Here is a 27,840-nt window from a genome sequence, read left to right as displayed (position 1 = left end):
TGGGGCGAGGGCTGACGCGGCGTCCTGAGCTGGGGGCCGGGCAGGAATAGTCGGGCCTGGTGGTGCCCCCAGGGCCCTGACAAGAGACACTCCAGGCCCCGTTCTCAGGGATCCTCTGGCTTTTCCACACATTCCCTGGACACAGACCACTGGCCTTTCCCACTTTCAGCCTGTCCGAATTCTGCCAAAAAAAAAAAAAAAGTCACCCTTGAACAAGTGGCAGGATATACTAACACGCTTCACACTTACATTTTATGCATCCCCTTGCTACCAAACTCATGAAGTCCTCTGAGCTGCTGATCTGAGGGAGATCTGTGGGTTCTGCTTTACTAACGTGGCAGGAAGAGCCTGCAGCAAGTAGAAAAAACAAGACGTGCTTAAGGATGAAAAGATACTGTTTAAAGCAAATTCTCCCGTCAGACGAGAGCTTCTGCTTCTCAATAGCCCCATATCTAGTACTTTCCACAGCATAAAATCCCCCTCTCCTGGTTTCTGGTTTTTTGTTGGTTTTCTTGTTTTTTGGTTGCGTCCTCCCCCTTGGAGAAAGTGCTTCTAGCAGCATTTGCCAGTTGCTCAGCTTAGCAGTCACAGAATCTCAGGACGGTGGGAAGGGACCTCTGGCCATCATCTGGTCCAACCCCCTCTGCTTAAGCAAGGTCAGCTACAGCAGTTTGTTCAGGGCCATGTCTAGTTGGGGTTTTAATATCTCCAGGGATGGAGATCCCACAACCTCTCTTGGCAACTTGTGCCACTGTTCAATCACCCTTAAATTAAAAAAAATATTTTTCTTATGCTTAAACAGTAGTTTCTGTGTTTCAGTTTGTATCCATTGCCACTTATCCTGTTGGTGGGCACCTCTGAGAAGAATCTGGCTGTCTTCTTTACCCCCCCCCATCATGTATGTATAAACATTGATCAGATACCCGAGTCTTCTCTTCTGTAGGCTGAACAGTCCCAACTCTCTCAGCCTCTCCTCAGACATCAAATGCCCCAAGCCCTTAACGACCTCCATGGCCCTTTGCTGTACTCACCCCAGTATGTCCACATCTCCTGCCTCTCTAAGGCACGCCCAGAACTGGACCTGGTAGCCCAGCTGTGTCTCACCAATGCTGAGTAGAGGGGAAGGATCACCTCCCCCAGCCCGCTGGTAATGCTCTTCCTGATACAGACCAGGATGCTGTTGGCCACCTTTGCTGCAAGAGTGCCTTGGTAACTCATGTCTAACTTGTTGTTCACCAGAAAATCCAGGTCCATTTCTGCAAAGCTGTTTTCTGACCAGCCAGCTCCCAGCATGTGCTGGTGCACGGGGCTCTTTCTCCCCAGGCTCAGGACCTTTGCATTTGCTTTTGTTGAGCTTTGTGAGCTTCCTGTTGGCCCACTTCTCCAGCCTGTCTGAATTGCAGCACAACCATCTGGTGCATCAACCTTCCAGTTTTGTATCATCTGCAAACTTGTTGAGGACACACTCTGTCCCATCATCCAAGTTCATTAATGAAGATGTTAAACAGTATTTGCCCCAGTGTCAATCCCTGGGGAACACCAAGTGACTGGACTGCAGCTGGACTTCATGCCACTGGTCACAACCCTTCAAGCTCAGCAATTCAGCCAGTTTTCAGTCCACCTCACTGTCCACCTAGCCTGTACTTCATCAGCTTGTCAATGAGGTTATTATAAGAGACAGTTTCAAAAGCTTTCCTAAAATCAAGATAAGCATCATCCACTCCTCTCCTTGTATCCACTGAGCCAGTCATCTCACCATAGAAAGTTATCCAGCTGGTCAAGCACAATTTCCCCTTCATAAATCCATGCTAACTACTCCCAGTCACCTTCTTATCCTTAATAGGTTTGGAAATGGCTTCCAGGAAGATTTGCTCGTGGAATACTCTTTCCCGCCTTATCTCTGCCTAGAGAGCTGGCACACTGCTCCGCTGTCTTGGGTCTTCTGTGGGACTGTTAACATTTACAGCCTCACCAAGTCTTTGCTAGAACTAATAAAGGTTCTGTTCTCCACCCTTTTCACCTAGAAGAATGAAAAGACAAAACTTTTTCCAGTCATGCCAGCCAACTTGGCACTAAGCTCAGAAGAACAAGTACTTTGAAGAGCACTCACTAGAGAATAACAACAACTACATATTCAGTTATGTTGTCTTGGTGGAGAAGGGGAAGTCTGACTGCCTCCTACTTTGTCAGAAGACCTCACAATCTCTTGCTCCTTGAAAAGGCAAGGAAAGAACAGTAAGAAAAAAACTGGATTGCCAAGAGGAAAAAGGGGACAAATCTTACCAGAAAACACCAATGGCAAGTAACAGAAACTTGGGAGGTAGGGCCAAACAGTTCTCGACTCAAACTTAGCCTGTTTCCCCACACTTGTAGATCCAATTCTACAAGATTTCATTTTCTTGTACACAGCCGAGAATGGCTGCCTCAGGAAAGGCACAGACTGCCTACTTCAACACCTAAAATAACAACAGTACTATTTGCAGATTTTGGATTTCTTGTCAACCCCCAGAAATCTTTGATCTCACTTTTCACATACCTATAAAGTCATTCAGTGTGAGCCCATATTAATCCGTCTGTTCATTAATCCCAAAATGCTTTACAGGACTGGGGAATGCTGACTGGGTCATGAAATGATCCAGGAGTCAAGAAGAGGTCCTCTGATCTCTCTGGAAGCCCTGTCCAGGCTGGTCCCAGCTATCAGGCTGAAGGCTGGACCCTCAGAAGGTGCAGAGAGGGAGCAGGTGAGCAAAGATAGAAAAGGAGGAGCCACTCCCCACTGTTTTCCTCCAAGGTATTTCTTAACATGCTACATTAAGAAATGTGCTACATTAATGTGCTACACTTAATTTCTTAAGTGCTACATACAACTGTGAAGTATTTTTATAAAGGAATATAGACACTATGTTTGTAGCTGATCTGAGTTTTTATTTTAAAAGGTCTATCATCAGACTATGCCGATTTGTTGAAACCAAAGCCCTCCAGCCCTCCGCAAGAAAGACCCAAACCATTCATCAGGAATGGTCTCAGAGCCTGGGTGAACTTTATTGTTAAGAGCAACATGGAAACGTTTCTATCCTCTATCTTGCTTAGAGTACCCATCCTCCTCTCAAAGGTAACAATCCTACAAGACAGAAAAGATCCAGGCAAGTGTCTGACATATCTGTTGGATCTTACACGATCAATGCAAGCACATAAGCCAGTAAGATACCACCTAATCTAAAGCATTATTACCTGCTTTCTCAGTTTGTCACGAAAACTGGCCCTAGGTTTGCCTCATCATTGCAGATCAAACCAGTGTAAGAACCTGGCTTTCCTTCTCAGCAGCCTTTGCGTGAAGCTCCCTTCTTTGTAGCACTGTGAACATTTTTTTTCAAGCATCTGGCACTTGACAGCTCTTAAAGCATTTATCACTGTAATAGCTAAGCAGTAAGGAGGGAAGGTGTTCAAGAATTTATTTTTTTTTTTAAAGAAGAATTCCCAATTTAAAAAAGCGAAACCTCAGATTTCCTTAGCACCTTCAGTGGAGCTACACAAAACTTTTGTCCGTTCTTGCAGGGACACATAAGCCTTTTTTTTGGTATCTGTGAGAAAGAGATGCACACTACACTGCTCAAACTAGCAACAACTGAAGACTGTTTGCCTGTGTTTTCTCTTCTCAACACCCCTACGTCTTCCTTCATCCTGTATGTTTAAACACTCTCCATTTATGTTACTCTACCAACGTTTGTATATGTGTGCCTCCCTCCGTGTACCACAGGATGGCAGCAAATGTTAGAATATAAAGAAAACAGCTGGGCGAGAGACAAAACAAGAGTATTACAATTTATTTATATATATTATTGTTATTTGAAACAAAAGGACTAGTTCCTGAACAGTAATCCAAGTTCCCAAATGCATAAGCAAAGACACATGTCCTCACGCACATAAACACAGTAATAGGTGAATCCACACCATAGCAGGTCAAAGGCATTAAAAAAAAAAGTTGTTTAAGGGAAACAAATGGTATGGCATGTCATTACAAAATGTAACTCTGGAATTAACAGGATGTTTTTGTTTGATCCAAAGTAAATAATAATCAGCAAAATTGAGATGGGGAATAAATCTGTGTGGAATGACAGTAAATTGTAATTGAGAAGGACTATATTGCTTAAATGTGTTAAAATTGAAAAGGCATCCATAAAAACTAAACCAGAGAAAAAAAAAAAAATCAAAATTCATCTCAAAATACTCTTCCTGTTTCAGGTACATTCAAAATTTATGTAAAATGTTTTACGTAGATGGGTTCATTTGATTGAGGGCACTTGCCACAGGCAATCTAAAAGACATCGCTTATTTAAAAATTAAGTAAATTGTGCATATATCTTGCATGGAGTTCACAACTGGTGCCTCACCATTTTTTTTTAAAGCCTTCTCAGTAATGAGGAGCTCAAACAGAAGACAAGGGAAGAGAGGAAAAAAGTATATGGAAAAAGCACCAAATAATCTGATAGTGGCTATTTCAACTTTTCATGTGAGCTGTAGACTTCAAAAGCTGGGATTTGAAAGCCTATATTTGTCATTATTATTATTAAATTAAACAATAAGAAACAATAAAGAAAGCCTCATAAGCCAACAAGAACATCTTTAGAATGGGACAGGATAAGGATTTAATGTAATTTTTGCAGAGCCACCTTTAACTGAAAGTTATGAATTAGTTTCACAGGAACTTGTTCATAAAATTTCTAGTGATGAAAGGCTTTATAAAGGGATGCTGCCACTGTGCAAAGTTATTCTCTCTAAGCCTTCAAGCAGTTTAAAAATTTTATAGTAAATTTAGATGAAATATTTATTTTTAATTCATGCCACATCTGCTTCTGCTCATAATTTTTTCCGCTTTCTTCCTACCTTACCACTTTGCTTCTCTGTCCAACACCAAACTAATCAAAAGGCATGCTAGCATAATTGGTAAATCATCAATATTTTGAAGTTGTAGGCTACGTCAATTGTTTGCAATGCACCTCTTGCCAAAAAGATCAACCAACCTCCTTTGAAGAAGCCGTAACTGGCATGGCTCTGTTTGATTTCAGGACTCCAGCTAATCACAGTTTTGGTCTTTGCACTGTGATCGCCAGACTTGACTCCCCCTGCTGACTGCTGTTGAATGACCCCATAGAAAAGGGTGACACAGCCCATTCCAGACATAAAATTGGGGGGGGGGATGGGACACAATTGTTCCTAGGGGATCAGGAAGATATGTGAAAAGAAAAGTTGATAAAGATGCTCATGCCCTTGTCTCAAGCACAGAACACATTTATGTGGCAGACATCTTGGCTTAACAAAGAAAATTATGCTAACATATTTTGGACTTTTTAAAAAATGTTTAAGAATATTTCATATATCTGATGCATGTGGAAAAAGTGACTTCCGGATGTTACTGGCAGTTGTGCTTCGCTACTGTATCTACTTGTGTTATAGCCATGGCCTTTTCCCTCAGAAGCTGTGGGATGACCATTGTACACGACTGTTCTTTCCCAATCTGCTGCCAACTCCTGGTCATACCGTGAGGCAATTATAAGGGCGCAGCTACTAGCCAAGTCAGTGCAGTATTTCTTCCCTTCAGGCCACTGTCATGCCACAGATATGAATAAGGATCTGGAAAATAAATGTTTTCTATAGTCTTCTGCAACCTTCTTGCTGTAAAAATAGATTGTAACCATGCTTATGTCATGTTGTTGCTCAGCAACCTTCCCCCCCCCCCCCCTTTTATCTCCCTGTTCTCTAATATCTTATTGGTCTTCACCGTGATCAGTCTGCAAACTATGACTCACTAGTCAGAAACAGCACTGCCTGCTACGCTTGCAGGACATTCTGCCCTCCAATGATTACATAGGCTTAGGGAGATATACCTTACAGAGTAACCAGAGACAGGATGTTGACCTAGGGGAAGAAAAAAAGGCTAATGAAAAACATGAGGGACAGGGGGAGAAGTTGAAGTGAAGAAAAAAAGCAGTCCTCTATCTTGAGGAAGCTTACAAAAATAAAATAAAAATTAGATCTCTAATCCCTTTCCCTTCCGTCAAGGTCAGCAAAGAGGAATCAATGACCTTATCACAGTCTCTCCTTTTCCCTGATGAGCTCTGGAGAAGGATCTTCCTTTGCAAGAAGAAGAAGGACTGTCAGACAGAACAGCAAGGACTCACTGCTCTCACGGCACCTGAAAAACTTATTGTTTGAGAGGAAATGACAGAAAAAGGAAACTTGCACGCACAGCTTTTGGACATGTAGTTGTTTGTGTGAATGGACTCAGAGATGAGCATCCAACAGAGAAGTGACACAAAAGGGTACAGCCTAGATCCAGAGAGTTATTTGGAAAGAGGCTCAAGTGCTTAAACTTAGGTATGCACGAGCATTTTAGAAGTCATAAGGTCTGGCTTTCAGCTCCTGCCCTAGAAGAGGGTGAGTCTCCCGTAAACCCTGCATCGTATCTGCCACCTCTTTGCCAATGTCTCAGGTACCACGGGAAATCTAAAACTGCATTACATGCATGCCTGTGCTTTGGTCCCTGAATCACTCCTCAAATATCTGACCTCTATTCAGATATTTTAACCTTTACTGGTTTTAATGAATGCTAGAATCCATGTTTAACATTACCTCAGATATCAGCATTTAAGTACCTGACAAAGGGGCAATACACCTTGCATCTGTGCTGTTCTTACTTTTGTTACATTATGACTCTACCTTCCCACACGGTTCTGATCAGCGTCCAACAGAGAAAGCTTGTCCTGATCCACCAGCGCCTGCTATCTCCCAAGGTAGTTAGAAACCTAACATCTATTTCAAATCATCTCTGAGCATTAGGCTACATAAACACAACCAAATTCTGGGACAAGATTTGCTACCTTCTTTGCGAAGGTTTAATCCAGTGGGCCTTGTGACTAATCTGTCATTTCATCTGTCTACAGCATCACAACATCTCAATTGACTTGAGGTCACAGCCAAGAGATTACCTGACAGTGGTTAGGTTAGTCAGCACCTTCCGAATCAGCAGCTGATGGGAGTGTTGCCAATATCAACCTTACAAGCAGAGTTAACAGTGAGGTAGGTACTGAAATACCTTTACATTGCCAGGTGAAAGATTCCTCAGAAAAACATATGTAAAACATCAAGGGAGAAATCCTGGTGCCCATTTAAGGTAGCAGTAGTTTGAGCACAGACAGTGAGACACTGCAACAGTCCACACCAACTTCCCAAAGTACAGGAAACACCATCTATTTTTGTTCATATATTACTGATTATTAATTGAGCCAGAATGAAGTGGCACTACATGTAAACTTTAATACGCACATAAAATTTCACCAAACGGAAAATCATGAGCTATTCCAGATTGCTTTCTTCCAGACTACATCAGAAATATTAACAATAATAAACCTTTTTCTCATACAATTAAGGAGCTAAAGATGACAGATACAATCAGCTACTCTGACCTCTTCAGCTATTCAATGCAATAACAAAAGCAAATTTAGATTTGCTTTTTGTGAGCAGTAAGGACATTATAGAAAATCTAGATGTAGAATATGACCTTGGACAGAAGGATCAGAAGAGATCCCTGTTTAAATTAACTGGAAATACAAAGAAAACAAGTCCATAACAGATTTCTAAAAGGAAAACAGACAGCTTTGATAAACTCTATTAGTAAAATCAGATGGATTGAGGATGTCAGGGACTTGACTGTGAAGCAGGTCTGGAACTTCTCCAAGAGGTACCCAGGATATAAATACTGAAATTATATTTTCAGTAATTAGGAGGACTTGTGTTAAGGGGCATCAGATATAGTGGATGAATAACTACCTGAAGGAGGATACTAAGAATAAGTGGAAAGCCTATCAAGTAATGGAAAAGAGGATGAGATGGCAAGGAATGCGATCTTCCTAATACCAGAGATCAAAAAGGGAAAGGATAAGTGAAAATTATCAAAAATCAAGCCAGGATATACTTAGTACTTTGCTATGTGTTGGGGGAGAGGAGGACGTTATTTTGCTGTATAAATGAGAATAAAGACAGAAAAAGAAGGGGCACGTTGCAGTTGGCACAGTGCAAAAACTAACACAAGCATGGTCTCAAGTCTAAGTGAATGCTTTGTCTGAGTTACCAATAAATATGATAATGAAGATGTCTGTTACAGCAGGAGGACTAAAGAGAATGAAGATACGGAAACAAATTTTGCAAGCAAGCCAAAAAACTCAGTGTACTCACAGATGTGTCAGTACACACAGGGGAAGGGCACAGGTAACCACGCTAGGACTCTGAAAGATCCAAAGGCTAAAATTGCTGGTTCAGCTCTGCATCTTCCTAACGAAGTCAGGCACAGGGAGATACCAACTGAAGAACAGCAGATATAGGACCTTTATTTCAGAACGGGGGTGGGGAGGAAGGCTCCAAGAAGCCATAGAATCTTACTTGCATGCAAGGATTTACAACAGATCTCAAAACAAAGGATAAAAGAAGACATAGAGCTGAAAAGAAAATAGGATAAGGATAGACTAAGGATAGACTGTGCTAGTCTAACTTGACAGACCTTTTTAAAAGTAATCTTCTAGGCCAAAAAAAAAACCCAAAACCCAAAAAACCCACAAAAAAACCCCAAACAAAACCCTCATCTACTTGAGAAGTGTTTGATGAAATGCCACATAGGAAGTAATTCATTAATGGAAGAAAATGACTGCTGGAGGTATTAAAAAGGTGGAGAAATAGCTAGCAACAAGTAGTGCTGAAAAGCACTACTATCTATAGGAGAGAAATTGTGTTCCTCATAGGTTGGTCCTAATATTTTCACTAAAGACTTTAGTACAAAGAAGCAGGGAGTCCTGATGAAAATGTGCAGAAAACATGAATTTCAGAGACACTGTCAACACCGACAAGACTTGAGATAGCAAGAAAAAGACACTTGAACAAGCTGAAAACAGCTGTGATGAAATCCCTCCCATCCATGCAGCCTCACTAAGGTCACACACGTATAGGACATACCCCCACAGAAAAAGCAGCAGGTGCTGGGACCATATGCCCTCATTGCTGTCAGTGAGCTTCTCAGCAAGAAGCATGGTCCTTTTTGCCACAAATAACTAACTTCAGCATTTACTCCCTACAAGTCCATACCTATTGCTTTGAGAAGTGTGTCTATGCATGCACAGGTGCTGCCAGTAGGACTGATGAGAAGGTCTGGGCAGGTAACTGAAGGAAAAAGACCATGGAAAATAAATACTGAAGAAATGCTGAAGAAAAGCATAAAGCAAGCATATCTCCATTCGTACTACCGTAAAAATGAAGGTTTCATTTCCCATTTGTTTATATGGTTACAAAACAAAGCTATGGTTTACAGCTGGAGACTTTCAGAGTGATTCAAACTATGTAAAAGGATCCAGCAAAATAATATCAGGAGCTGTCTGATGATTTAAGCCAACTGAAGTGCCATACACTTCATTAAAATTACCTTCACAGGATCTGGAACTATTTTAGGAGGTAGTGGAGTCTTTTAGTGAGTAAAACATCCTGCCTTTTTTTTTTTTTCCCCCAAAGGTTTATTTCCACAAAGCATCTTGAGTTAAATATATGCCTTTCCCCTGTTTCAGATTAAATAATAAAGCACATTTATTAAAGGGGGGAAAAAAGCCCTTGGGATGGGGGGTGGTATCTGAAGAGGCCTTTTTCCAACTGTCAACGTTTTGAAGCTGAGTAATAACGCAGCCTTAGGGTTGCCATGGGAACGTGTTTCCTTTCCTAGGTGACAGCGATTGTATGTCGTCACCAGTGAACTGCACTGACTCTAGAAATATGTCAAGTTTCCTTCAGATGTCAGCATCCCAAGACTTCCTGCTCCTGCCCCAGGCACGTGCCCGGCTGAGCTCGGGCCGGCACCTCCGGCCTGACGCCTGCCACAGGACCCGGCCACTCTTCCTCTCCTGGGAAGGACATCCTGTTTTGGCTAGGGCAGGGGTAGCCTCCTAAACATCTTGAAGACCCTAATAAAAAGCAATCCCTCCTCTCCCCTTGATAGCCTCTTCCATTGCCTAACTGACCTCCTACAGGCACGGTTTCATTCTCGCTTGAGTATGGCTTCAATTTCCAACCCTTTGGTCCTGGATAAGCCCCATCAGCAGGGCCTCTCAGTACTAAAAACCCCAAGAAGCCTTGTGTCACGCTAGTAATGGACACATTATTTACATCAACTATTTCTGAATCACCTGTGCTAATAACCAACCTCTTATAAATACCTGTAGAGCTCAAAGACTTGCTACACTAAGATGGTTTTTTAACCTGAAGCCTTTGGTTATATGACTGAAGACCCCTCTTTGCAGCACGTATGTTCCCCAACACAACTTCAAGGCCACCAGCTGCACAGTATGACCAGCAGGATTCACTTGCCTGTGAACACTAGGGAGGGCAAATAAAGTAGGATGACTTCTCCATAACAGCTCCTCAGTGCTCATGCACTAGTCCAAAATAAGCAACTCTGATTCTGTAATAATTATTCTGCTCTGGAAGTAGAGTGATTATTTTATTCTGGGATAATTACTCCATTTCCAAAGTGAAATAATTGTTGTAGAATAAAATCATTTTTATTTTGGAATATTTTATCCACATGTGGGAGTTATTCTGGAACAGCTAAATTATACCCTAATAGCTAGAAGAGAACAGTCCTGCCAATCATTTTTCCTCATATAGGCGAATCCTTAAACTGTAGTGCTACTGGAAGGAACGGTGCAGAAGATCTTGTTACACAACTGGAGACCCCTACTGTTTAACTTCAAGAAAAATCTGCATTCACTTACAAGAACTATGGCTAATAGTTCCCCTAAATCATCTATATAGAAGTCCATAAAGGAAATCACAAGTACATCAAGGGATTTCCAGAGCATACTACAAGTACTACTGCTGGTAGACATACCTCATCACGGGATATGAAAATACAACCCATGCCATTGAATGCATTCTCCTCTACACTCACATGGTCAGAACTTGCTGCCAAGGATGGTCCTGGTCTACAGAACAAACAGCCCTGCCTGCAGAGGTAAACATTGGTAGAGGTATGTACCACCTGTGCCAGGATGTACCAGTATGTACCAAGCTGTACCACTTGATTTCTGAAGGAACTGGGGTCATACCCTGGACTGTGCAGCTATTGTGCTAGCTGTTCTAGGGTAACTAGCCTAGACAGAAGTAAAATCTAAAACCTTTTACTTGAAAATACTTTCAGAATCTCTTTCGACTTTGCCCACTGTTTTCCAGCATATCCAACTCTCAGGAGACTAAGAAGGGAGTTCAGTGCTAGCACCATTTTGACACTGCAAAATTTTATAATTGGGCATTAAGCTAGCAAAAGAAGTCAGGAGGCTCAAAAGTTTAGGTTCCCACAGCAACAGTAATTCAGCCACATTTAAGATATATAGCAGAGCATAAATTAGCAGTTATTGAAAATGCTGCATGTATGCAATGTGGTCATGTTAACATTGCTATGGGAACCTTAACTTTTGAATAGATAAGCATTCTACCAAAATAAAAACCATACAAAAGAAATAGTCATTACAGATTTTGCTGGAAAAGACTACAGCCAATTCCTCATCTGCAATCTGTTGATGCAGAGCATAAGGACGCTAAAGCCTCAGAAATCCAAACAGGTGAAAAAATCATCACTAAGAACACTGGGCGCCAGAGCCATAACCATGGCTGACACCGATGCTGTAACTTTATTTTAAATTTGAATTTACAGTCAAACAGTATGCAAAATCATTCCAGAAATTACAACAGAGGAAAAAAAGAAGCCCATGTACAGCTATCACCCTTCCCTCTTTTCCTCTCAGATTTTTCATACACTAAATATTTTGGATGAACGGACTGTAAATTCACTACTGGCTTTAGTCTTTTCAAGCACATTTCAATTTGGGGGGGGAGGGGGGGAATTAAAAAAATCAAGCTGTGCTCTAGTATACATTTTTTTAGTAGCAGCAAGTCTGGATTGTCTCTCTCATATTATTCTAACTAAACCCAAAGTGTTCATTTAAAAAAAAAAAAAAAACAAAAAAAAAAAAAACAAAACAAAAAACACTTTGATTTGAGCAGGTCTTTGGGGATGGAAGTTTTCATATTTTTAAATGAACCTTGTGACAGTGGGGCTCCTATGAGGCCTAACTCTAGCGGACTAGATGTTGCTTTGGAGTAACAAAGCAGCATTCTGCTCCTGGTTCTACCACTCCATCCGATTCTCTGTGCTGCATGATCTTGGGCAAGCCAGGCTCACTTCCCTACGCTTCAGTTCCTTGAGCTGTGAAGCAGGAATAATGACACTCACCTTACTTTTTATGCACAGGTCCAGTGCTTTAACTAAGTGGGTTTTCTCCCCTGTTTAAAACAACAATGGAATCTTCAGGGCAGTCTTTTTACAGTATTTGAACAGAATTTCAGCAGCATCTAAAATAATGGCTCTGCAAAGAATTCTGCCAACTTGCCCCCTATGGAAGAAAAACAAAATAAAAGCTCCTTTCTGCCACTCCACCCTTTTGTTGCTGTGTGGCGTATATGGTTAGTCCCATCCAAAATCCTGTTGAACAAGTTTCTTCCTCAGAACGACTGCAAGATCACCAAATATTTTGAACCAACAAATAAGGCAAGTTCCAGAGTCTGGGAACTGCAGAGGCAAGACAAATAGCATTCTCCAATCCAAGTCAGTGTGACAAGTTTTCTCTCTGATATCCTGGCATGCATGCCTGGAATTGTACTGACATCAGCAGGATTTCCTTGCTCGTAGGAAAAGCAGGATATTGGCTCCGAAACAAGCCACACAGTTCAAAGAGAACCTAATCTAAATTATTCGAGGTGACCCTGATTTCTTGGCATTTATAGCACAGACTTTATGAAGATTACATGGGCATATCACTTGAACGTGTTTTCTGTGTATCATTAAGATTTTACTCAGGCCATAAACTTGAGTTTCCCTAGAGCGATTTAGAAAAAAAGAAAACAAGCTAACACTGGTCAGAATAGTGCTGCCTTTTTACAAAGACAGACATACGTGCTTAAAATAGGTAGTGACATCCCTCACTAGTAAAGGGGAAACAGACAGAAAATTTTGCCCAGTATATGCATGACTGAGTTTCTCACAGCAAACAGCCACTGTATTATTTGGTCAAAATGGAAGTGTTTATACTCCTTTATACCCAAAACACTGATTCCTTATGTTCTTCCTCCAAAACCTCCAGTCAGAGTACTGTATTTTCTAGACTGGAAGAAACAAGGCTGCTACGAATGGAGCTTGTGAAACACAAAGTTTAGGTGGAAGAACCGTATGTTCAAACCATACCTCTGAGGTTGCCTGAGAAGGAGAGAAAGCATGGGTTTATTTGAAGCCCTTGCCATTTCAAGATGTTTGTAGTTACCCTTCAGTGAATTGCAAAGTGCTTTGATAACCAGCTGCCTTCTGTATTTAGTCATCCATCATAAATGGTAACCTGCACACATTTCAACCTCCATACCACTATGTCCAGTACCCCAAAACCACTCTTTGGCTCTAGTCAGCACCCTCACTGTCTCTGCTTGCCTTGACCCCAGCTCAGCCTCACAGTATGAAGAACACGTTTATCTGGACAGCCTCTGTTTCTGCCCGATTCCCTCCCGAGACAGCTCCATTCCTAACTGTTCCTCCTACATGGCTGACCCCAACATCCTCAGAAGCTGTACTGTTGCATCCCAATTCTTTTCCTTCAGAGGTTACATCAGCTGTGATGAAGCCTAGTGTTTGTTCACTCAGTCCATGGAGTGAGAAAAAAGGCATCACATTTGCTAGTGAAGTTGGTAAATAACTTACCTTTAAGTTATTTAAGTTACATTTTGTTCATCAACAGATCTTAAATGAACTTTTTCAGGCATGCAGGTGGTAAATTTTTGAACACACACTTCCCCACCTCATGAACTTAACTCTGATGTATTGGGAACATCCCTAGTCTTACAGTCTCACAATTATGACAGTGTCCTGGTTTTGGCTGGGATAGAGTTAATGTCCTTCCTAGTAGCTGGTACAGTGCTGTGTTTTGGATTTAGGATGAGAACAATGTTGATAACACACCGATGTTTTAGTTGTTGCTAGGTAATGCTTACACTAGTCAAGGACTTTTCAGTTTTCCATGCTCTACTGACTGAGAAGGCTGGAGGTGCACAAGAAGCTGGGAGGGGGCACAGCCAAACTGGCCAAAGGGACATTCCATACCATGTGACGTCATGCTCAGTACATAAACTGGGGGAAGCTGGCCGGGGGGGGCCGCTGCTCGGGGACTGGCTGGGCATCGGTCGGCGGGTGGTGAGCAATTGCACTGTGCATCACTTGCTTTGTGTATTATTATTATATTATTATTGTTGTTGTTATTATTTTATTTCAATTATTAAACTGTTTTTATCTCAACCCATGAGTTTTTCTCACTTCTACTCTTCCAATTCCCTCCCCCATCCCACCAGGGGGGTGTGTGAGGGAGTGAGCGAGCAGCTGTGTGGTACTTAGTTGCCGACTGAGGTTAAACCACGACAGACAGGCAGGAATTATTTATCTTGGTTTTTTGGGACAGCAATGGGAGTCACCAACAAAGAAGATCCTTCCATGTACTTCGTGTCTGTATGACAATACCCATCAGTTTGTCACAATTTTATCACACTGCCTACAGAAACCACTTCCGTTGTTCCAGTGTGTTTTCAGCCATTACCTGCACTCCTGGTCTCCACTACCACTCCATTCTCAGAGGCATCTTCGATTCCAGGATGTGTAAAGCACTTGTCTCTGCTGTCTGACATACTCTGGAAAGTGTAGAGTACCAAAACCATCCTACTAGTCTACAAGGTCCCTATTCACTTCAGCATCCAGTGTTGGTATGACTTACACTTGGTTTTAAAAAAAAAAAAAAAAAAAAAAAATCATAATCAAGATTATGTAGTAAATCTTGTCCAGATCCCAGCACTAATCCAGCACGAACCTCTGTCCTATACATAACATTGTGACTTTTGGTAAAAATTACTTCCTATTACCTCTTGCTATCTCAAATAACCACCATATAGCATTCAAACATTTAAAATAGACAGACAACATCATTTTTTTCTCTTGCCCTTAATTTTCTTTTTCCTTTCAACCCTATCCCTTGCTAAATGCAAGCTAAAAATAATTCATTACTTTTTCAAGCTACTCTCCCTCTCAATGGCGTAACATAGTAAGGGCTAGAGCACTGGTAGTGAGAGAGTCAGATTATATATGCAAACATAGTGCTTCCTGACTAGATGCAGATGAGTTTCATTTATAACCTGATGCCTTCTCTAAAAGCTACATATCCTGTATGCAAACCATTATGCTAATTTGTTTTATTGAATATCCAAATTCATCACACTCTAAAATGTTAGTAAAAAGAGTTGTTTCTGAAATGTCAATGAGATTAAGCTCTGCTTAGATGTTTCTGTTTAGATAGTACTAAGTGCACAATGATACATATCTTAATATACACAAGTTCTAATGAACATTGGCAAACTGGAAACATCTGCATGTCACTTTATAGGTGACTCAGTGCAGGTTTGTTTCCCTTCAGGTCTCATTCCATATCGCTTCTTCGTGCTCCTGCCATAATAGCATATTGTTGTTCTAAAACACTTCAGAGAAAGTAGCAAGGATTGCCCAAAGTCCAGGTAAAGTTTCCATCCTGTATATCATTTAACTGTACACCTCTTCTATTGTTGAGATGTTGAACCTCCTTTTTCTTTTACTATCAATGACAAAGATGGCAAACACGGAAGTCATGTTTCTTTGCCTCCTGATGTCTCTTGTATCAGCCAGCAACAAATTCCAAAATGCAGTGTACTGCAACTGGAAACAATCCCTGAAGGCTCTTAACTCACTCAGACTTTCAGACAACAGAGAATCACTGAGACATTGAGTGTAGCCTCATATTAATGTCTGGTATCCAAGTCTCTTCTTTTCCCAAGCTCCAAAGAGGTAAAGGAAAGGGAACAATGGAAATTCTCTGAAGACCTGAACAGTTATCCACAATCTGGCTGTTACGTGATCCAAGTCTCAGAAAAAGCTTACAAAATATGCGGGAACAAGCTAATGACAGATTTTGGTTGAACAGTTAAATTATTTTTTATGTCATTCAAGATGCTTTCTGTCACCTAAAAGTTAGGCCACGTTTCTTGCGCATACTGTCCCAAGAACGAAATTTGCTTCCCCATCTTCCTTTACTATTGTGTTTGGTGCTTATAACTGTAAAAGAGTAATTAAATAAAGAGAACGTGCATAAAACCACACAACTCAAAAGATGATACACCATCGCTGACCAAAGCCAGCCCTAAAATCTGCTACAAACCAAATCATGGCAGTTTGGCAGCAGCGCACCATTAAATTTATTAAAATAAATTTCCAATTTAAAATGAACTATGCTAACTACCATACCTCAGGCAGCTAGGCCTACAGACCTGCATCTGTTACACATCTGCTTGATGAGAAAAGGACCAGAAACTTAAAATATGAGCTTTCTCTCTGCATTATTAAATCTTACCCCATTTCTACTGTTATTGAAGCCCTCAAGATAGTCCATTTCTCTCTGTGTGATAGCCTAACCCTCCTCTGACTTTACAACGCTTCTCAAATTTCTGCCATCATCCAATTTCATCATTACTCCCAATTTTTGTGCCTGAGGTCAACATCAAAACATTACACGCAGGAGGCCCAAGACCGGTCCTCAAGGAACTCCACTAGTAGGTCCTCACTCAGCAAGCCTGGTGCTTCCTTCTTCATCTCTGCCTGCCACCCTCCCGACTTTATTTAGATCCTTACTATATAGTACCTGTTTCTTCTCCTTTCCTTCTGTTTAACCAAAAGTTCTCTATGTGGCACTATACTAAAAGTTCAACTTTACTGCCTTCGGAGACAGCAGCAATATTTTCCTCTCCATTTAGTGTGTTTAGATATCCATCTAGCCACAGAAGGGGACAGCTATCAAGTGGGTGAGCAGATGGGGGAAAAGCATCCCCAAACAAGGTACCCAGCCAAATGCCACTCGCTAGCGACAGCTGCCACCTTCTTCCCACTCTTACCAAACCCGGTCTTCCTGTCCTGATGGAAAACCACATGGTGCAGCAGCCCTCACTAAATGAGAGGTGCAATGTGTGATTATTTCCCACCTCTCCTCCCAAAAAAAACCCAGAACCCAAACCTGCAAAGCAGCCGAGAGTCAAGTCCTGTCTCTGCTCAGTATGAAATGACACCAGCTCCAGGCAAGGTTCAGTTAACAGCAGAAAGCCAGCCACCAATAAAGCAAAAACATCTAACCAAAAAAGAGCTGATCCTGCCCAAGCTGTCAGTAAACAGGGGCTTGCCTTCAGCTCTTTGGGCACAAGGCAGGATCAAGACCCCAGACTGCCACATGAAAACAGCGAGACAGTTATTTTTAATTATTTACCCATTCTAATCCTGTTCATTAAAAAACATTTTAAGGATTAGAATATATGACATTGACCTAGCCATGAACTACAACAGGAGTACATTGCCTAGTACAGTTATATTTTCACTGCTAACGTCATTTTCAGAATCCTTTTATTTTATGAAATGTTTGGGAGATTTTACCAAGCCAAGAGACAATTTTCCACATCCATCCCGTATGAGTGATTGCTCGTAATAAGGATAAGCAGTCTTACCTTGCATAACTTTCCATGAAATAAACAAAGGTCTCAAAACATCAGTTTTGTAAGAGGTTTTTGTTACAAATTAAACTCAGAAAACTACCGGCTAAAACACACAGAATACAAAGACAAACCTACCCACCTTACAGAGATATTTCCATATGTTTGTTAAATACTTGGAGTGTGAAGGCATCCCTCTTCTGATTACGCTGAAGTAACAATCACAGACTCCAAGCAAGCAGGCAGCATTGCTCAAAAAATTATTCTAAATCTGTCCAGTAGAGGGCAATGACACACACAGAGAGTGAAAAGTTGAAATGCACGCTTGTAAAAATAAAATAATATTAAAATAAAATAAATGCTTTAGAACTATAAGGCTATTTTTAAATTGTTTTATCTAGAATATTTATCTTCAGGGGTATATAGATCACTGTCCCCCACTTTAATGCCTCAAAGGACTTCAAAATTCAAAACTGTACATTAAAAATCTTTCTGATGCTTTTGCAAAACTGACCACTATCTATGCAGTAATAGGACAACCTTCCATAAAAGAAGAACTTATCTTTATTTTACATGACTGCAGGATGAATGCCAGAAGTGTTTTTGTCTCTTCAGCAACACATATTTAAGTTGCTAAAAAACCTTTGCTTTTTGTTTAAAATTGGTCCAGAAGGATACTGTTAAAGCACTTTCTTCCTGCCACACACCCATCTACTGCAAAGAATGCTCACAGCCATTAAATAAGATATCATGTTTACATGGAAAGCTGCTGCCACAGTCCAACTGTTTCTTTTGCAGTTCTCAGAGAAGATCTGTGCTTATTTTTTTCCAACTACACTTAGAAACAATCCAAAACTTCTTCAGGGGTCTGCAGCACATTCCCCTGACTTACAGGTACAAGGTAGTCGGGCTGAAGCACTGAACCACCCCTGCCAGCTCCTCACAGACCCTTATAGCGAGGTAGGACTGCAAGCACTGCCCAGCACCCCTATTTCAAGGGTAGGAGGAGCCCCCCCCCCCCGAGAAAATAAGGGCGCCCCCCCCCCCCGAGAAAATAAGACGCGCTAGAAAATGCGATGGACACAAGATAAGCACTCTTCACACATGCCACCATAACAAGCGGCTGTTTACATCTGGTTGTGACTTGTTTCAAATGCTGTCACCTCGGGTTATCAAGGCTCCTAAAACTTTCCACTGCAGAGCTTGGTATGAGTTCAGGTCACGTTCCAGGCTTCCTACCTCCCAACTGCAGAAATGGGGAAAAAACAGCTGTGAAATATACACCACTAGCAGGCATGAAAATTAGAAGCTGCTCACAAGTAACGGCACATTTTCTGATTTTTCCTTGGGGCTTGTTTTTGGTGTTGTTTTTTTTGGGGGGGGGGGGGGGCGGGGAGGTGGGGTTTTTTTAATATGGCAAGGAATGGTTCATGTCAACATCTGAACAGTTTTTTCCAGGGTATCCAATTCACTTGGCTGAACGTGGTAGTTGCTAGTACAGCTGGTCAGGACTCAGAATTTGCTACAAAAAACTCTGCAATACAGAGTTCAGTCCCTCTTGAAGGGAGGAACAAGCCTCCCAAAGCCCGAGTGCACTGGCTTCTGCCAGAGTTTGCAGGCAGCTGGCAAGAAGCCTCAAACTCCCGATACCAAGATGTTGATCTCATGATCTACTGGTTTCCTAGCAGCTGCCACAGCTGGAAACGGAGGGAGTCCCCCAGCCTGGAGAAGCATCTGTGGAGCAACTGCCCAGTCCACGGAGTGTGGAGGCCCTGGAGTCTGCAGCGCAGACAGCAAGCCAGCAAGAAACGTGTGTTTCAGTGAAAGCTCATCAAAGCTGAAACACTCCTAGGACAGCCTTACACTTTATATGGTTTGGATTTCACTGTGCAAAAGAGGCATTTTAGAAGATCCACAACTTGCTTTGATTCACACCTCACGGAGCGACTGTTGCAGGTTGTCTGGCAACCCCTCACTACTCTGGTTACATTCACCTCACATTTTTTACGTTTTCTTCATCATGAAGACACCTCAAAGGTGTTTTGTTTTTTAATCAAAACAGATGCTTGAAGAACTTGATCGTAGTTTCAGAGAAGCAGAGATATGACTACCTACATATGCCAACTGGTTTAAAGCCTTGGGTATAGTCTGTGGATAAAGCACCAGTGAAGTTTATCAATTGACAGACAGAAGAATTATCTTACTGTCAAAAAATAATTCAGGTTAAAAAAATTAAATTAATTTTTATAATTCTTTAAAAGAATATTACTTTTAAATAAATTTAAACTCACTGAAGCATTTACTTTATATATTCTCAGAAAAAAAACAAGAATACATACTGATACTGTTTTTTCATAAGTTAGATGTTGACCAAATCTATCTATTTTAAGGGAAAAATAGTTGTTGGGGTTTTTTTTTTACTATTGTACTTTCTATATATATATATTTACGGCTCCATTGCAATAAGAGGTATTAAAATCTTTCTATGAAACAGATCTTAACGTGATTTAGCTATCAGAATGCTAGCTAAGTATAATCAATAATCTACCTCTTGAAGGAGGGAAACACCCCATTTTAATGAAATTATGCAACCTTTACCTTATGAGGAAAGCAAAGTAATTAGATAAAAGAATATATCTAGAAACAGCCTATGATCATCATCCAACTTCAATCAATTCATATCTCTCAACATACAGAGGGTTCCTGTATGCTTGGGCTTCTGTAAACTTGACTCAAGGAAATCCCTTCAAATTAGGCAAAACAAACATTTTAGCATTTCACACCTGTACCACAAAAGCACCTGCGCCTTTTGCTCATGGGTTTGAATCTTTTTTGTTAGATGGTATGCAAACACCAAACAACAGATGAAGCTCCTACCTCAAAGAGCTTTTGGCAAGCTATTAAGACCAAAAAAAAAGGGGGGGGCAAATAAAATGTCCTCAGTGATACACAGGACCTTGTCAGATGGCACCAATTAGCACAAGCCACGACAGCTAGGCTACATTCACCAGGTATGGAATTAAGGTACAGCGTGCTGTGAACCACAGTCAGCATGCAGAAACTGTGTAGGAGGAATTTCAAAACATATAGGTTACTCAGGTAAGATGGCACAGGACAAAGCTCAAGTCTGCCTGTGTGGAAGACTGACAAATACACAGAAAGAGTCTGCAGCCAACACACTCATACGGCACAGGAGGTTCTGCATCAGGAAGGCAGACTCACATAAGGACTTGCAAGGCAGTTCCAGTACTTTTATTCAATAGGTGGAAAAAGTCAAAGCCACCAGCTAGAAAAGCTATTTTGTGTTATGTGAATGGGAATTTTTTGAATGTGGCAAAATCATTCTCCTACACTGCCAGGAGAGAGCAGTCCCCATGAGATACCTGTATACTGTCCTTGGGTCCAGCAACAATCATTTTTCCCTCCTCAAAACCCCAGTGAACCATCTGCTCTTCAAGCAGAGGTATTTCCTGCTATAATTAACATACCCCAAAATAAATTTTCCATACATTCTAGTGAAGCCATTTATTTTCCCAATGGGCAGCAACATGCTAACATAATTGCCCTCAAAAAGTTAACTTCAGCTAAACCTCACCTACAAGGTAATTTCCCACCTCTTGGAGGCAAGCATACAGCCCGGGTGAGTCCTGATCCCTATCTCAGGGTGAGACCTGGGCATGCATCCCCCCCGCACACCTTGGTTCCCCAAGGAAATGGACTCAGGAATGCAGGCATGTAAGAAGCCACAGCAGGATACATCCTCAGTCTGGGCAATCAGAAGGCTCATACACATCTGACCCATAGCCTAGATGTGACCATGTTGACACTGTTTTGAAGATGATGAAAATACAGCTTTGCAGGGCACAAACAATGCAGATACCACTAAGGCAGGTAGTCGTTACACATGCTAGCAAGTGAGCAGGCATTACAGGTACAATTTTGCAGAACGGGGATTTTCAGCCAGCTTGTCTTACAGCCTCAGGAAGCTGAGTCACGTCATATGAACTGCACAGCTATGGGGAAGGCGACAGATCCTCCAATTTCTAGCCAGTTTGAAAGGAGTCAATCACATCCAGTACTAACCAGCTGAGACTGAAGAGAACCTAAGACAGTAAAGAAACTGAAGTTTGTTGTCTGGGTCGTGAGCATCCTTTTAATACTGTTATGGCGAGCGAGGTCTGCCAAGAGCCCCAGGCAGTGGCTGGTGCAAAGCATTCTTTCTGGGGCTGATTTTAGCCCTTTAAGACAGGTTCACAGATCCACCGAGCAAGACAAAAGATCCAGGTTGCTTAAAAGAGTAGAAACAGCCCTTTTACTCCTCCCTACCACTCGTTCTATCCCAGCTTTGAGTATGAGATGCTGGATGGTGTTGCAATGAAGATCCCTAGACATCGAGGTCCCCCCTCTTTGGAACAAGACTGAACACGGACATATGTTCATCTGGACCTTCATTTTAAAGCATGATACTTGTCTAATTCCACATTCAAGTATTTAAAGCTTAGTTCTGGAAATAACCTGCTAGCCTTAGCCATTAATGTCTAAAGAACCTATTCAACGGCTTCTCTTTTTATACCCCACTAAAGCTGAATCAACAATATTGCAGAGATATGTCTGAGATCAGAGTAACTGCAGAGCTGAATTTAGCCCAGTGGTATTTTTGTTTAAAGGAAAAGCGCAGAATAGAGAAACACTGTACTCATACGTGTTTTTGGACTGCATGAAGGACAAACTCATTAGGCTGAAAAGCAGTATTTCTATCTATATCTAGTAAATGTATGGATAGCATCTTAACCAGCTCGTCTGGAAGTTCCTTTGGTAACTACTGCTTTCTAAAGAGACTTCTTTCAAAGGCCTTATTGCTGTATAGAAAAAAGGAACATAGCAATTGAAATATATGGAAATATACGAAATGTGACATGCCTAAATGTCATATTTTCACCAATTCACAGAATTATTTCTCATTTCTTGCACAGTATTTTAAACAAGAAAATATAATCCCTACACCTGCCTCCTCTCCCCAAAGGGAACAAACAAAAATAATTTTAAAAGATCAGATGAAGGTGCTAAATGCAATTCATAGGATCATAGAATAATTCAGGTTGGAGGGATCTCTGAAGGTCTCTGGGTCCAACCTTTTGCTCAAAGCAGGGTCAGCTAAGATCAGACGAGGTTGCTCAGGGCTTTATCAGCATTTTCAGTTGGGTTTTGAAAACCTCCAAGGATGGAAATTGAACAACCTCTCTGGGAAACCCGCTTCACTGCTAGTCTGTCCTCAGAGTGAAAAAGCTTTTCCTTATAGCCAATCTAAACCTCTCATTTCAACTTATGCCCATTGTCTCTTGTCCTTCTACCATGCACACCACCTTCTCAATAACCTTCTCTAGAAATTGGGGGGCTGCCATTAGGTCCACCTGAAGTCACCTCTCCTCCAGACTGAACAAGCCCAAGTCCCTCAGCCTCTCCTCACCAGCCAAGTGCTCCAGCCCCAGCCATCTTGATAGCCCTCCTCTAAACTCACTACAATTTAGCAATGTCTTTCTTGTATTTGAGGATCCAAAACCGGACACAGTACTCCAGGGGCAGCCTAACAATTGCTGAGTAGAGGGGGATAATCACATCCCTCTATCTATGTGCCATACTTCTGTTAATATAGCCCAGGGTGCTGTTGGATGCCGCCTTCGCTGCCAGGGCACACTGCTGACTCACATTCGGTTTGTTGTCTACCAGGACCATCAGGTTCTTTTCTGCAGAGCTGTTCCCCGGCCTGTACTGTTCCAAGGCAGGGTTTCTTCCCAGGTGCAGGACTTGGCATTTGTCCTTGCTGAATTTCATAAAGCTCCTGCTGGCCCACCCCTCCAGCCTGTCTAGGTCCCTCGATGGTAGCTCTGCCCTTAAGCATATTGACGGTTCCCCCCAGTTCGGTGTCATTTGCAAACTAAGAGCAAGCCCTCCATCACCTCCTCCAGGTCACTGCCAAAGGCATTCATTGACAGGTCCCAGGACAGACCCCTGTGGTACTCAGTTCAAGCAGACACATTATTGAGAACATCCATGTGGGACGTCCAAACTCAGCATTTAATAAGCAGACAGGACTCCAAGGCTTAAGATTACAAGTATAGCAGCATAACCAAATTTAACATTTAATCTAGTCATAGAAATCAACTTTTAGGGTGGTATTTACGTGACCTAACTTTAGCATTAAGTCTAGTCACCACAGGCTTCCTTTATAGTCAGCAGAGAGAAAAAAAAAAAAAACAGTACAAGCTGGGGACCAACTGGTTAGACTGGTTAGCAGCTCTGCAAAAAAAGGACTTCAATACAACAGGGTGTTGACAAACTGGAGAAAGTACAGCAATGGAGCACTAAATGACTAAGACTGTCACTTAAGCAGCTGGAGGTACTAGGAGATATACAAGGAGAGGCTAAAGGAACTGGGTTAGGTTAGCTTGAAAAAGAGAAGGCTAAGAGCCAATTGCTGAATTCAACTAGCTAAAGGTGAGTTGTGGAGAAGGCAGCATGAGAGTCTTCTCAAAGGTGCACAGCAAAAGGACAAGAGACAATGGTCACAAATTGTGATGCAGGAAATCCTGATCAGACATAAGGAAAAAATTAATCAAAGTACAATTGGTTCAGCACTGAAAAAGGTGCCCAGAGAGGCTGCAAATTCTCCATCCTTGGGCATTTTCAAAACTCAACTAGATAGGCCCTGAGCAATCTGATCTAACTTGGAAGTTAGCCCAGATTTGAGCAAGGGGTTGGACCAGTGACTTCAAGAGGGCCCTGCTAGTCTAAATTTTTCTACGATTCTATGAGAAAGGCCCCTTCACTGGGTGATTCATCTTGTCTTAAAATAGGTGTCTAAAATAGATTAGATGAATCACCATCTGGTGGTGCCTGTGTCTCACTGAATACATTCTCCACTCAATACAAAGGCAACCTAAGCTGACCGGCTACGATTAGATGTCTTAAAGTGAGACGTCTGTAAATTGGAAGAGATGAGAAGCACCATTAGTGAGTTGTGCCCCAAAACGATAAAGTTCTTGCCTTGTTTATATATTACCCTTTTAAGATGTGAACCACTTTCTTAATAGCCAATCTCTTAATTGTGGGAGAAGGTGGACAAGACCCTAATATAACACCTAAAAAATAGAAATGAGAGTAACTTGGAATTTGATCTACACAGTTAACTTCAATAGTTTGTTGCCGTATGAGCACTTCCCTTCATAATGCAATGGATACAGTTTTATGAACGGGTATACAGATTATATGTAGTAGCTTTGTCTTTAAAGACAGCTGGCTAATTAGAAGCTGATAGGATGTTTTTCCCTAGCATGAGGGTATTTCTATTTTGACAGCCTTATATATTAAGGCCATAGTGATAAAGAAGAAATGGATTTAAATGTTCAGATCATCTAGAAGTTTTTTTCATTATTATTTTATGGACTGCAAATGCTTTAAGAACACAGTTTAGAGCTGTCTGAAATTTTCATTGACAAAAACCCCACATATTTGACATGAATGGGTAGAAACAGTTGAAGCTCTGGGCATTTTTTTTGGTCCTTAGAAACAGTCTTTAGCTAGAAAACATTTCTTTCCTTCCAGGTTAAAAGGAGGAGAGAAAGAGGGAGGTATGTAAAAAAGAAAAATCAAGTCTTTTTTCAGCCCTCCACATCAGCAGAACAATTCTGTTTTCTTTTATCTGAAGAACTGAAGCATAATTAAAACTATTAAACTAATTTAAAAAGTCAACTTAAGTTTGCTGATATTTTTCCCCTTCTCTTTTTACCAGCTCTTTTCTCTCATGCTCTACAACAAGATTGTATTAGAGCCCTGGACCCCACCCATGTGAATTTAATCACAAGATATAAAACAGGCACTATTTATTCAGACTGTTAAAGTGTTTTGTTACAAAGGAAGGGAAAGGGTCAGAGAGTGTATAGTGGGATATATACAATTATTGAGGTCAACATTCATATTATTTATTAACTTTGGCTTGTGATTTCCTTGGTTTTCCTTCAATAGGGTTTTTACTTTTAATAGATACACTTGATAAATGCCTCTGGGTTTATATACAGCAATTTGAGATGACAAAGCTTCTGAAGAACGCCAAAACTTTTTAAACACACTTATGTATTGAGAAAGTAACTTAGGCATTCAACTCCCAACAGTGAAACACAGAAACCCAGCCTTACTTCTTTTCATGGTTAAGAGGTCGTAGCAACCTATATCTGTCTCGAAAACTTACTTGGATGCCTTCAGTCTATGGTCATGTTTACAGTAGTGTCAAGCATTCAAATCTAGGGAACCATTTTCTGGGTACCTTGGAGTCAGCTGAGAGACTCGGCTAGCTCACACCTTCATCAGCAGACTCCATTAGCACACACAGCAGGGGGCAGGTGGCCAAAACTTCCCTGTTTGCCCTGCCCTTCCTTCAGAGAAGGTGATGGAAACCGGGATGAGCATATCAGGCTCTAGCTTTCCAAAGACAACATCAAAATAACTGTCTTTAGGCAGCCCAAATGGTGAATCTGATGTGAAGGCTCTATTTTTCTGTCTAGGCTCTCTTGTACTGACCCTGATCTTGTACCTGAAAAAAGCTTTCTTGAGTCAAGCTCTTCAATTGAGAAAAACATCAATACATAATCAACATTGTATTTTCCTTTTTAATACTGAAACCTTATCGGGGCAGTAAAAACAAGTTAGGTTCTGTGACAGTGAGGCAGACATTTCCTCAGAATGAGGTATACAGATAAAAGATAAACAAATATTCTTAGTTTTGGAAAAAAGCAAAAGCTATCTATCTAATTAACATTTTTTTTACACCCAAAGCAATGTTCTATTGCAATAGACAAGTAATTCCTGTAGACCTTTCTACTTCTATGAGACCACACTGTGCTCAAGCCTCACCTGGCTCTCTCAGCACAAGGGGATACAGTGGAGGAGTTCAGCAAATGCAGTTAGACATCCTGTGGCAACCAAACGCAGCAAGAAATAGTGGACTTTTGGAGGTTAAGTTTTGAAACATACCTACATGCTCGCTGTAAGAACTGGCATACTGTAGCTGTGGTATATAAAGAGGATATAACAGTTTGTAGAGAAAGCAGTTATCAGACCAACCGATAAGCACTTGATAGCATAGAGAAATGCAAGCTAAGCATAAGAAACATTAATGTATGTAGTGCAGAATTCATTCTCAGAAGACAATAATGTATTTTCGACACAGGCGGTGTATCTGTAGCCACAGTACACATTTATATTCTATAACAAGATTTTAACTACCAGGTATTTGAGAACCCAGGAGACGTAGTAATGCCTTCCATTAAGGAAAAAAGTTTAACACATGCTACACTTCTATACTTAACTATGAGTTTCATAAAAAACTTAGAGATACAAACCTTTCAAAGTGCATATTTACTTTGCATCAAAATTCTCAAGAAAAAGACATTCTTGAATTTACAAAAGCAAGTCTACATCCTATAGAAGCCAACAAATAAACACACAGGGACACCTACATGCAGAGCCAAGTATTCGTTAAAAGTGTTACATTATCCATCATGCCTTTCACATTAACATCCCAAAGGTTTCAATTCATATATGGCTTTTCCATCAATGGATGAGCCTACATGCTCCAACTTACAATAGCTTTTTAATTTTTACACCAAACATAAAAAACCCACTCCACATAGCATAATAAAAACATGAATTATTCCTCTGCAGGCTAAATTACCTCAGTGCACCCTTCTTTTCAGATCTACCACGGCAAAACAAGATGCTTATTTAACAAAATGCACGCCTATAAACGCTTATGGGGAAACAGCAAAATCCTAGCCAACAGCATGTCTATGTGTGCATGTGCATATTTTGCCACATAGGATGAAAATTCAGCTTGGAATTAATGATCAAGGTGACAGAGTTAAGAGGACCCAAACTTGAAACCTGTTCACAAGTCAGTTTTATATTCAGACAGATAACTGCAGTGAGGTTCTGCAAGACACACATTCAGCTTTGTCCAACACTCCTCTTTTCCAAAGAGCTTACTGCAGGACACAAAAGAACATCGTTTGCTCCCCATTGGACAGCCTGCCAGCACTTCTGAATTAGCTATTAATCTTATTAAAAAAGTAAAAAGTTAAACGGACTTCAGTTCTGCCAGAACAAACCCAG

Source organism: Pygoscelis adeliae, unplaced genomic scaffold, assembly GCF_000699105.1.
Source record: "Pygoscelis adeliae isolate BGI_AS28 unplaced genomic scaffold, ASM69910v1 Scaffold33, whole genome shotgun sequence".
Classification (NCBI taxonomy): Eukaryota; Metazoa; Chordata; class Aves; order Sphenisciformes; family Spheniscidae; genus Pygoscelis; species Pygoscelis adeliae.
This window is presented reverse-complemented; position numbering follows the sequence as displayed.